We start from the raw sequence: 12,507 nt of genomic DNA, 5'->3' as shown, positions 1-12,507 counted from the left end.
CTTATTTCAATTTGAATATGAAATGTCTGCTAAAGGCCATGTTTCAAAGCCTGGATTTCAAGATGCTTGTTTGCCATGGATTTAACATTTCCGTGAGCTTTTAGAAGTCCTCAGTCTAGTGAATTGCAGATGTATTGCAGGAAGGAATCACTTTTGTGCTGTAGCACAATAGGTGCCATTCCTAAGTCTGTGTTGGTCACAGCCTCCTGGATGCAACTACATGGATTTCTTTCCTCTGCTGCATCACTCAATAATTTCCATTTTAGAGAAGTCAACTTTCACACAGCTCAATTATTGTTTTTTTTTTTTTTTTTTTTTTTCTTTGAATAGTCTTTCTCTCTCCTGGGTTGTTTATTTTTTTTCATTTTAGTTTTTTGATTTAAAGGCCTAGTCTCACTTTGGAGTTCTGGCCAGCCTTGCATTCACTTGTAGGTTAGGCTGTAAGATCTCCGTCGAGAAGAAGGCCCCAAGGATCCAGCTCTCATGAAAAATCAAGGGGTTTTTATTGTCTGCGCATGTGAGGGACCCTCTGACCACATTCCAGTGGGAGAGGGGGGTGGGAGAGAGAGAGCCCTGAGTAGGGGAGTGCAAAGTATATAAAGTATATAAAGCCAAAGACTGGAAAGCAAGCATCGGTTACCAAAGCAGATGGCATTGGTTAATAGGGGTTGTGTCATTTGTTTACTGGTGGGTGAGCTATCTGCTGCAGGTGGCTTGATGTTTTTGAAAACTCATATCCTGTATGCAGGGTCGATAGTTCACAGTGCTCTTATTTTTGGGGTCAGAACATCTGGTTGTTCTGACCAAGTGACAAGGCAAGAGGGGTTTCCTGAATGTTTTAACTCTTCAAGGCTGTCCTTGAGTACATGGCCATTTTCTTGTTTCAGCCTCTTCATTGCTGTGGAAAACAGTGGGCATTATAACACATGGCATTTGTCTTTTTTCTCCTCTCCTTTTCACTATTATTCTTTCATTTTAGTGGCACTGCCTTTTAATTGTGGTGTTTGTTTGTGTCAGTAAAGGTTTCTACAGCTTGAGTTGAGTTATAGGAAGCCAAGCAACCCAACTGAGAAATGTGAAATTTCATTAGCTGGTCTCAGGACCACTTGTAAACAGAACTCCCATCCTCATTTCAGGATCTAAACAAGAGGCTCTGAACTGGAAAGTTACAGATGTTTTCAAAGATAGAATTACAAAATATCCTGTTGGAAATCATTTATCTAGAATCTTATAATAATTTTTGGATGACAACTGTATTCTCCTTCTTTTGTTGAGCAGGTTAATTTTTTTCATTGGGTACAGCTCATTTTGCTTTTCTCCTGGGACTTCTACCCTGAGTGATTTTCCATTTTGCTTGGTGGACTACAGGGCACCATTTAAATGCAAAGCTCAAAATGGCATCTATTATGCCAAGCTACAACATGGCTAAATTACAAGCCTCAATATTTTCTGGGGTAAAAATAACATATCTATAAACCCCACACTTAAGAGGCTGAAACAGGACTGCTGCTTTGAGGTTAGGGCAATTCTGAGCTCTGTTAGGGGTTCAAATCTAGCTGATGTACATGCAGAAAACTTGTCTCAATAAAACAAAACTAAATTAAACAAAAAAATCCAAACAAAACAGCTGAATGGAGACTGATTCCTTCAAATCTTAATTTCATGGCTCATGCATTAATTTTTTGTATATACACATTTTTTGAGACAGCAAATTTAATACTAGATTGGAACTCACTGCTAATGTTACAGCCAAATAGGAGCACTGATTCTTGCACTGAGTCAGTGCAAGAGTCCCTATTCACTCTCTCTGAAGCAGAGCTTATAGTGGGAGCCTGTAGGACCAGCATCCATAAAGCACAGAAACAGACAAATATCTCATCAATCCCTTTGATGTACTACCAATGATATCTCTTCAAATCTCATTTAGGCCACTGAGTCCTTTGTTCTTAATATACTTAAACAGAATTTTGATACTTGAATTTAGTTTCATAGAACAAAACATAAATAACATCAAATATGGTACATAAATAATAACTCAAATGTTCATGGAAAACTGCTGTATGTAAAAAATGTATAAACAATGAAACCAGGTACAAGCTTCACACTAGAGCTCAGTGTCACCAAGTGATCACTTTACATTCAGATATAATAAATATATCTTGGGAGGCTGATGCAGGATAACTGCCTTGAGTTTGGGGCTAGCCTAAGTTACAGAGCTGTCTCAAATAAAGAAACCCTGACTGAGACACCTTGCAGACAATATGAAACTTGAAAAGTGACTGCATACGACACCTTTGGTTTGCTTTAAAAAATTATAGCCATGAAATATAGAAAACTTCCACAATATTCAACATTTTCTGAGGAACAATGTTGATATCATTCATATTAAAGAGAAAACACTTTCAGAGCTGGGTATTTAGCTCAGCAGCATGAAAACCTAACTGGCAAGCTTGAGATCATGAGTTCAATCCTTGGTACAAAAAAAATTCAACTTTCACTTTCATGACACTGGGTCATAATTAGAGATAATCAAAATTGGATCTCAAGTGAAGAACACAGAATTCATAGGTTTACAGAGATGTGGAATAATGATTGTTGCCAGAGCTGGTGTTATTCACCTCAAGGAAGAAAGAATAAACCACCTTTAACTTCATGCTTACCCTAAGAATACCTGACTTTTAGTGAGGATGCTCTCTGTTGTATGTCCTGCTATTGGCACATTGTTTCCTGCCAGTGACTTCCACATCCTTTCCATACTTGTCTGATCCCCCCTAAGCAGAAAGCCTTTTACGACTAAACTATTGATATTCCTGCACAATGTCAATTTAGAGCGTCTCCTTTACACCACTTAGGAAAGTCCATTGCAGAGTATTTCTGTATTTAAACAATGTCTATATCAACCAAGCTACTAAATCAGCTGTTAATTCAGAGACGACACCCATATTCCTTTCCATTCAGAACGATATCACCTGTATACATTCATGCAAATGACTCAATTTAGGAATTTTTCAATGAGGATCTAACAGGCAGCCCTTTCTAAATTTGTCCTTAGCAAGCACACTTTATTCTGCCCTTGAAAACACTTTTAAATCATTTCATTTTTGTCAGAATTCAAACTTCTATCACTGTTCTGACAAACATAGTCTATGAGCAGGTGGTTAACAAAAAGTATATTTAGAAATTCTTTGTATTGTTCCGTGTAATTCACAGGAGTTCACCAGGTGTTTGGGAAGCCTTCCTCCACTGAGCCACATCACTACACATCTTTGAATTATTAGGACTTTTGACAACACCTTTCATGAGGATGGATATGCGAGAATATACCATAAGTTTAGGCGATCCCTATAAATACAAAAAAGCACAAGTTTAAGGAGAGCCGTTGTGGATATGAGGCCCTGCTTTACAGATATTTATAAACTTTAGAACCTAAAGATTGCTGCTAACTGGAATGAGAATAGAGACCAAGCTCAGTACTGCAACTCCAGCTACAAATGCATCAGAGTCTGGGTCTCCCCAAGCTCCTTCCTCTGCCCCCTATAATGGAGCTGCCAGGGTAGTAGAGAATTTCAAAGATGATACTCCAGTCTGGTGCTATCATAGTTAGGAAGGGTTCTGGGGACACAAAATCATGCTTATTCCGGAGTAAAAAGGAACAGTAGATGACCCGAAGCCAATGCTAGAATACATCAGGAGCTGAAGCTGTCTAAATACCTGTGTCTACAGACACCAGAACTGCTTCTAAACACTTGTGACATGTTTCTCCCAATTTCACCCTATTTCTGGCCTCCCATCCAAAGCTTCACCATTCTGTGGCTAGAGGGTCTCCCAGGTTCTTTGCTAATCTGGCCACAGGACTTCAAAACCAGAAAATGATATGCAGCAAGTATTCTGCTCCCAGTTTTGTGCTCCAAACAGGTAAATAATGCCTAGACAATGGAAGAGACCCAAGAGACCATCTGTCATGGCTTGCCTAATTGGACATTTCATATAGCCTGCCTCTTCATCACTGATTGACTGCTGCTCTACTGCCCTCATTCTGAGTCAAAAATAAACCGGCAAAGGAACCTGCAAGAGAGGATCCCAAATGATAGGCTGTAGTCAGAGACTTCTTGAGCTGGCTGTCTTCTACAATGTTGATCTCAGTTACACAGAGGAATATGGGTACCAAAGGGCTTTACTTCAGGCTTTTCATTTCCAAATCCATTTTATTTCAAGGATAAAAAGAAAAAATGAACTAAAACTAAATTTCAGAACATGTGAATCAGGGGGCAACACTGGTATATACATTGCACACTGTCATCCCCAGATCATTCACCCAGAGCACAAGACATCTGTATTCAATTTTCAGAAAAATACTGTTATGGGAAGCTGAGTTAGTTAAATACTATTGGCAGTGAGACAGGGCTAGGTCCCCCAAGGAGCCCATGCAGAAACCCAGATACCTCGCACCTATGTATAAGATGGATGTGACAGTTTGGACCCAAAAACCACAGGAATGTTGCAAACTTTGACCCAATTTGATAACTTCCTTGTAGTTAAACTTTTCTAAAAGACAGCACATTGTATTGCAGGTAGGCTGAAGGGGGATGGGGGGATACAGGAAACTGAAACTTAAAGTTTACTTAATCTAAAAAGAATAGGGAGGAGAGGGGGATTTACAAGGAGCTGAAATTTAAGTTTTTACTGGAGATGGAATTTTAATCTCTATTGAAATGGCACATACAGAACAGAAAGTGGGTCCATTGGTTAGAACTAGGTTACAACAATGGACAGCTCCTGCTATGGGCCAAGCCTCAAGACAGAAAATCAACAAATTCATCCATACTCTAAGGACTGATATTCTAAATGGTTCCCTAGTACTCTGAGGAAGTCTGGAGTCACCATTCAAATAAATGTCTCCATATCCTAAAGACTGATATTGTAATTAGTTCCTATCAAAAGTCATCCTCCCAACCTCCTAAGGGAAGATTCACTGCTGCCTAAGAATGCCTGCTTTCTATGTGACTCCCTTCCCCATTTGTTTCCAATTCAATTAACTTTACCTGGACTATTTCTCTTATTGACAACCATAGATCTGTCCCATCTTATGCCTATCTGCATTTTGAGTTCCCAGTTTTCTCCAACTTAAACCCATCTTACCACATGATTTTACTCTATAAAATTCCTTGGAAAAGACAGTCTTTGCCAACCCCCTCAAGATGAATCTGCTCTCTCCTACAGCTGTCTTTCTCCAAATCATTATATTATCTTGACTTTTGTTATTCCTAAAAGTCATTTTTTGATTTCAGAGAACACAAACTCATACCAGCATAGTAGACCAGGAGTTTCATTCCCCTATAGCAATACCACTATAAATTTTTCTTTTTCTTGAAGTCAGAGAAATCAGTAGATGATTGTATTCTTAAATGTTAATCTCATCTCTTAAGGGACAATTGGACTGAAGGGCTTTATCTGCTAGGGTTATTTCCAAAAGATGAAAAATATTAACAAAAGATGAGAAATATAAAATAAAAAGCGGCCTTTATTCTGAGAACATGAAGAGAGATGACCAGCACCTCCACAGCTGGCGTCTGGCGATCTCTCCAGCGGACACGTGGCATGGGGGCCTGTAAATAGCCTCGATTTGGGGTTGAACCTAAGGCGGGCGTTAAGGATACACAGGTATCCCATTGATCCTAGGTTTGGCGCCATATGTAAATTTCCAGGGGCGGGAAGATGGTGTCACAGGTAACTTCCTAGGGGCCGGTGAGATGGGGCTTCCTTCTTCCTGTTGTGGCTTTCCTGGCTACAGAGTCCTGTCTGGGCCAAAACCCTTTCATTATCCTTGCCTAAGTGCTGCTTCTGTTTTCTGAAAGTGAACTGATCTGTAGTTTTGTTTACTTGTACAATGCATTAAGGAAATGACTAAAAACTTTTCTTGTGAATTGTTTACCACTAATTGTGGAAGAAGACACATAGCAACAATTCTTTATTTTTATTTTGTAATTCAAACTGAAGGATGTACTTGAAAGAGTTTTGCCCTAGAATAAATTACAGGACATCATGGTGGTAGTTCATCAGGGTTGAAGTTCAAATTAGCCATGTTTACCCATATGGCTACTTCCTCTATTTTTCCCTGAATGCAACTTCCTCGTTCCTTTCCCAGGGGCCCAAAGAAAATTCCTATCAGCTCCTTGCATGACATCAATGTCAGTGCCAGGCACCACATAGAGCAAAATTTCACATATACCCCATAATCCCATAATCAGTCATAAAAAAAGGCAAACCCTAGGTGGCTGTAGGTTCCCCTCCACATTCTTTAAATAGAAAGGACACTTTTACTTTTTGTTATATTCTGCTTCTCTATTGGGCCACAAAATCCTAACTGATAAGATTATATAGTACGTCCAAAAGATGAGAAGTATAAAACAAAAGAGGCCTTTATTCTGAGAATGCAAAGAGAGAAAACAAAAACACCCTGACCACTGAAGTCTGGCTTTCTCTCTCATGGACTCGTGGCATGGGGGCATATATGCAACCTCGGTTTAGAGTGGAACCTGAGGGGGCATTAGGGATGCACAAGTAGTCCATTGGTCTTTGTTTGGCACCATAGGTAAATTCCTAGGTCCAGGGAAGTTGGAGTCACAGGTAAATTCCTAGGGGTGGGGGAGATAGGAGCTCCTTGGTTCTGCCTCACTGGCTACAGTGTCCTGTCTCAGCCAAAACTCTTTCAGTAACAGTACTGATTCTTGTGTATGTAAGAAGCTAATTTAGCTCTTCAGTAATTCGCTTGTTAAATGCCACAAGGACCCAATGGAAATTAATGAAGTGGGCTGTTGCTTCACTCTATTAGTGTCAATGCAGTAAGTTTAATCCTAAGATAAAAATAAATCTTCATATAAATTTCAAAACACAAATATGCACCAAAATACAACCAAGGTCCTAGAGACCTACAGACAGCTTTCAATAATATAATAGAAGCCTTCTAGAAATTGACAAAAATACAGTTTTTCTAATGAAAAATTGTTCAATCAGCCAATAATGTAGAAACTTTTCTGAACAATTATAGGTGAATCTTCTCTTAAATAAGATATAAACTACTGTAATGGCAATGTCTAGATCTTGCTAAATAATACACTCAAACCAATTATTTAACATTTATAATGACTGATGTATACAATTTTAGATATTGCCAGGACTACAATCACTGTGATTTGCATTAATCACTTAAAACTGCAGGAGAAGGAGCAAATTTCAGACCTTACATACTATAGTCATGTTAATTTGGCTCATGTTAATGGTATAGGGTAATGAAACTCCTTACCTACTATATGTCTGGTATGAGTTTGTGTTCTCTAAATTTAAAGAATGAATTTTAGGAATGATCAAGTTTAAGAATGGAACATATTTATTAGGAGAAGGAAAGATTCTGAGAGACAGAAAGGGTCCTGAGTGGGTTGCCAAAGACTCTGTCTTTCTGAGGAGCTTGTACAGAGTTAAATCATGAGGTCAGATGGGTCACAGGAAGGGAAAAATAGGAATTTTGAAGATTAGCATAAGGTGGGATAAGACTGTGGTCAACCAATATGGTTAATACTCAGGTAAAATTGATTAAATTGGGAGCAATTGGGAGAGCAAGTCACATACTAAGTGGGCCTTTTTAAGAGCAGGGACACGTCCTGTAGGGGGTTGGGATGGTGACTCTTGATGTTCCTCAGGGTGATCAGAGAACTATTTGGCCTGTGGGTTCTTAGCACTTGGTTGCATTTACTTGCCTTTTCTTTTGATTTTTGGCCCACAGCAGTAGGTGATTGTCTCTTCCAATGCTACAAACAATCTGAATTTATTTTCTGGCTCCTTTGAGGGCCCAGCCCTGTTGTTACAGGCAGCTGAGTTAGTTAGAAATATATAGTCAGGGAGACAGAATCCCCGACACCTTGCAGCTATGGGTGAGACAGATACCTCGTTATGGGCCAGGCTTCAAGACAAAATATGTCTTTAAAAATGCAGATCAAGCAAGTAGCTTCATGCAAAGGTTTTGGAACATTTATCAGATGTTTGATATTCAAATGCAAATAGGAAAAATATAATCTTGCCCTGTTTGATGTCAAATGCACCAAGTTTGTTGGCTCACAACATTAAGGAATGAAGTCACAACCCAAAAGAAGTTCAAAAAGTTTTCTGGGAAAAAAGAGAGAAGAATAGCCCTGGATTTTCAGGAGTGCTCTTCAGTGTTTAAGTCCCAGACCTATTGTCAGGGATCATTTATGCAGCAAAGTCACAATGTGGCTACAGTGTGAGTCCCAAACTACAATCAACCTATAAGCTTGTAGTGAATGGCTTAATTAATATTACTTAACCTGGCAAGAAGTCACCCAGAAAAAGTATGTTGAAAGAGCAAAGGCATTTTGTGGGAACAATAGTCCAGTTGTTCTGTAGAACCAGAAATTTAAAGGTTAAAAACAAGATGCTGTTTCTCAGCTAGAAACAGCACTGGGCCTCATGACTCAGTCCTAACTCAGCCCTGCAGAAATAAAAACAACCTCTGTGGCTGTGATAGGCTGGGGATGTGCTGTGCCAGGGAACTCAGAGATAGAGCCTGCCATTATGCTAATCAGGGTTGTAAAATTTGTCAGACTCAAGTCTACAGAAACCAGGTGTCTTAAAGACAAGTTGTGCAGAACAAAGACAGTTAATTAACTCTGACCTGCTGGTCACCCCTTATAAACTGACCAATAGCAGATAGATAAGATGCCCACCGCTCTGCACTAACTGTAATGATTGGCTTCTGTAATAAATGCTTACATTGCAGTTTTTCCCCCTTAAAAACACCAGCCCTGCCCCAACTCAGGGTTCTCCGTTTCCACCTGATTGGAGGACCCCGTGTACATGGAATAATAAAAACCCCTTTGTTTTTACATGAGAGCGAGGCCCTTGGGGTCTTCCTTGCGACACCGGTCTAACAGTTCTGGTCATTGAGTATGGTAATTGATGCCTATTTGGACTTCCTGGAGGAAGTAGTGGTAATTGTAGTACATTTCAAGCTATTGTTTTTCTCTTCAGGAGGCATGTAGACATGGTCACTGCATCTTCACCTTTATGTCTGGCTTTCTTCAGCTGAGCCTGTAGAGGGATTGTTGTGTTTAGTTTTTTATGTTGACTCCTTTGAGGTTCCAATTTCTCTCTGACTGTATATCAATTTTTCTCTACTTTGACCTCCTGTAGTAAAATCACAATACCATTTGACTGGATAATGTGATGCTTATACATTTAATAAAATGTTATTCAATAAAGGCCAGGGGTTTAGCTCAGCAGACAGAAGCACTTGCCTGGGAAGTGCTAAGTTGTGAGTTTCATCCCCTGTACCTAAAAAAAAAACAGTGTTTTAAACTGCAGAAAAAGAAAATAGCTTCATTTGTAAAGATGTAGATCAACAAGAGCTTTAATTAAATATGTCAATGGTAAATTAAACATTGGTAATAGTCATATATAGAATCTGAAGATGTTGGGCTGGGTTTTGAGCTTAGTGGTCAAAGCAATGTTCGAAAGCCTTTGCATGAAGCTACGTGCTTGCTCTGAGTTTAAGATTTCGATGAGTTTTTGGACCTCTTCATTCTAACAAATTGCAGATTTATTGGAGGAAGGAGGTCACTGTTGTGCTATAGCACAATAGGTACCATTCCTAACTTTGTATTTGTCACAGCTACCAGGATGCCACTACATGGCCAGCTGTCCACTGCAACATCATTCCATAATTGCCAATTTAGGTCAGCTTTCATTCAGCTCTATTATTTTTGTTTTCCTTTAGTAGTCTTTCTCTCTCCCTTGGTTTTTTACTTTTTTCATTTTTATTTTTTGTTTTTGTTTTTAAAGATGTAGTCTCAATTTGTAGTTCTGGCTGGCCTTTCACTCACTGCGTAGGTTAGACTGTCCTTGAATACATGGCCATTCTCCTGTTTCAGCCTCTTTAATGCTGTGGAATAGAGGTAGGCATCATAACACATGGTGTTGGTCATTTTATTCCCTCCTTTTCAACATTATTCTTTCATTTCAGGGGCACTGACATTTAATCCAGAGGTTTGCTTCTGTCAGTAATCTTTCTGCTTCTTGAGGTGAGTTTGTGAACAACAGTATAGGAATCCAAGCAACCAGAAGATAAATTTGGAATTTAAATATTTGAGCTCAAAACCACTTTTATACAAACCTCCTTCTGCATTTCAGAATCTAAACAACTGGCTCTGAACTGGGAAGTTAGGCATTTTTGAAAGAGAGAATCACAGAAGACATCCAATTGGAAACAATTTAGCTAGAATCTTAAATTAATTTTTGGTTGACACCTTTTTTTAGCAGGTTACTTTTTCACTTGGGTACAGCTCCTTTTGCTTTTCTCATGGAACTTATACCCTGAGTGATTTTTCATTTTCCTGGATCAAATACAGGGCACTAGATAAATGCAGGGTGCAAGATGGCATCTGTTATGCCAGGCTACATTACAGCTGAGCTACAGTGCCAAGTCTCAGTATTTTCTAGGGTCAAAAGCACATAATGTTTGAATATTTCACTGTTTATGATGTTCATCCTTATAGTAAAGTGTGATCTATAGTCAGGACAAGCGAAGCTTACCAGGACTCTCATTGCTTTCCACTGGTCTTTTTCTCATCATCCTTAAATACAATACTCTCTGAATTCTTAATACTAATGCTCACATTTGATTCATATTCCTACTTGTGATATCTTCTTTTTCTGCAGTAGTCTATCCTGGTATCCTGGGCTCATAAGAGATAGAAACACATCTTCTGATTCCCTACACTCCAATGATGTTATGTGTTATATTGAACAATTTTCCTTTAAGGGAATGGCAGTTAATGAATACATGTGTATCTTATGACTGTTTCTTCAGGTTTCAAATAACACCAGGAATTCTTTCAAGTTTTATGTGCACACCTGTAATCCCAGAACTTGGGAGGCTGAGGTAGGATAATCAATTAGAATTGATTGGACTAGGAAGTGAGTCCACAGTCAGGCTGAACTGCATGGGGAAATCCTGTCTCAAACAAACAGAAAAAAATATCCTATTATTGTGGATATCCTTGAGAAGAAGAACTCAAAAGTTTGAAACTCTTAAGATCATACCTATTATGCTTCATCTGGTGAGTATAAGGGACCAGTAAAACTATCTTCAAGGATATGGAGAAAACTCAAAAAATCTTATTGCAAACTGTGATATAGGTGTAATGCATTGCCCTCCAAAATACCACTAGGATAGCTCACAAATGTAGAGAGAACATTTCTAAAATTCATCTGGAAACAGAAGTGCTCTAGATCACCAAAGACATTGATGGGCAACAAAGGCAAGTCAGGAAGCATCACAATTCTTGACTTGCTATTATACTAGAAAGCTACTATTAGAAAATCAGCATAGTTCTGGTGGAAAAACAGACCTAAGAATCTACCAAAAAAGACTAGAAGATGCTACAAATACACTCTGCTACTCTGTGTTTGATAAAGGAGCCAAACATGTTCACTGGAAGAGAGATAGCCTCTTCAATAAATGGTGCTGAAGAAAATGACTTTTCTCATACTGAAGACTTAAACTGGAGATATGTCTATCACTATGAAACAAACACAAGTCAAACTAGATTAAAGATCTAAATATTAAAACAGAAACACTAATGAGGCTTCATGAACAAAATACAAATTTTAAAGAATCAACCACTGGGACCTTTCATATTAACAAATATTTCTACATCAAAAGAAATCACTAACAGAGTGAAAAGACAATTCCCAGAATGGGCAAGGAATACTTTTCTATTTATGATAATCTCTTCAATATCCTTTTCCAAAGTACTATAATTTTCAATATGTAAGTCCTTAAACTTTCTTCGTTAGGTTCTTTCCTGTGGTGTTGCCTAAGGAGTCTGGACCCCTCATAGTCTATGATAACATCAGCCCCAGCATGGGAACAGAGACTGGGTAGGAAAGCCTGCCCAAGAGGAGAAAAGGTTCTCCCCTCTTTTCTCATGATGTGTGACTAGGCTGTGTTTACAGAGCTAGTAGGAAGTGGCCGACCTTCAGGTGGCTAGAAAAAACAAAAATAATTAAAAACATTCTTGGGCTAATGGAGTTCCTCCTGGGTTATTGGGGCAAGAAGAACTGGTTATGCTTGTTTGCTTCACTTAGATAGTTTAGATAAACATTGTAGTTTGTCACAAAGCTTGTCACAAAGAATGCTATTTCAAGATAATCTTCGGTGCACTGTGAGCTGACCCGGTTCACTATATAAGAGCCTAAAAATAAAGCACAGCATGCAGTTGCAATTGCTGTTTTCTCTGCTCTGCATCCCCTGTGTCCTGATTTCGTGAGTGTGTGTGTGCCTCTTCCCGGGGTCCCGAGTGCACTAGACAATCGCGACACTTTCCAAGTATTTTGTTTTCTGGGAGGCTATCTGTAAAGGCTGTGGTTTCTTTAACTTCTCTCTTGGTGAGTGTGTTGATTGTGTACAGCAATGCTATTGATTTTTGAATGTCA

This window comes from Cavia porcellus, unplaced genomic scaffold (genome assembly GCF_034190915.1).
Source record: "Cavia porcellus strain 051 isolate PalLab524CR breed Dunkin Hartley unplaced genomic scaffold, mCavPor4.1 scaffold_37, whole genome shotgun sequence".
Classification (NCBI taxonomy): Eukaryota; Metazoa; Chordata; class Mammalia; order Rodentia; family Caviidae; genus Cavia; species Cavia porcellus.
This window is presented reverse-complemented; position numbering follows the sequence as displayed.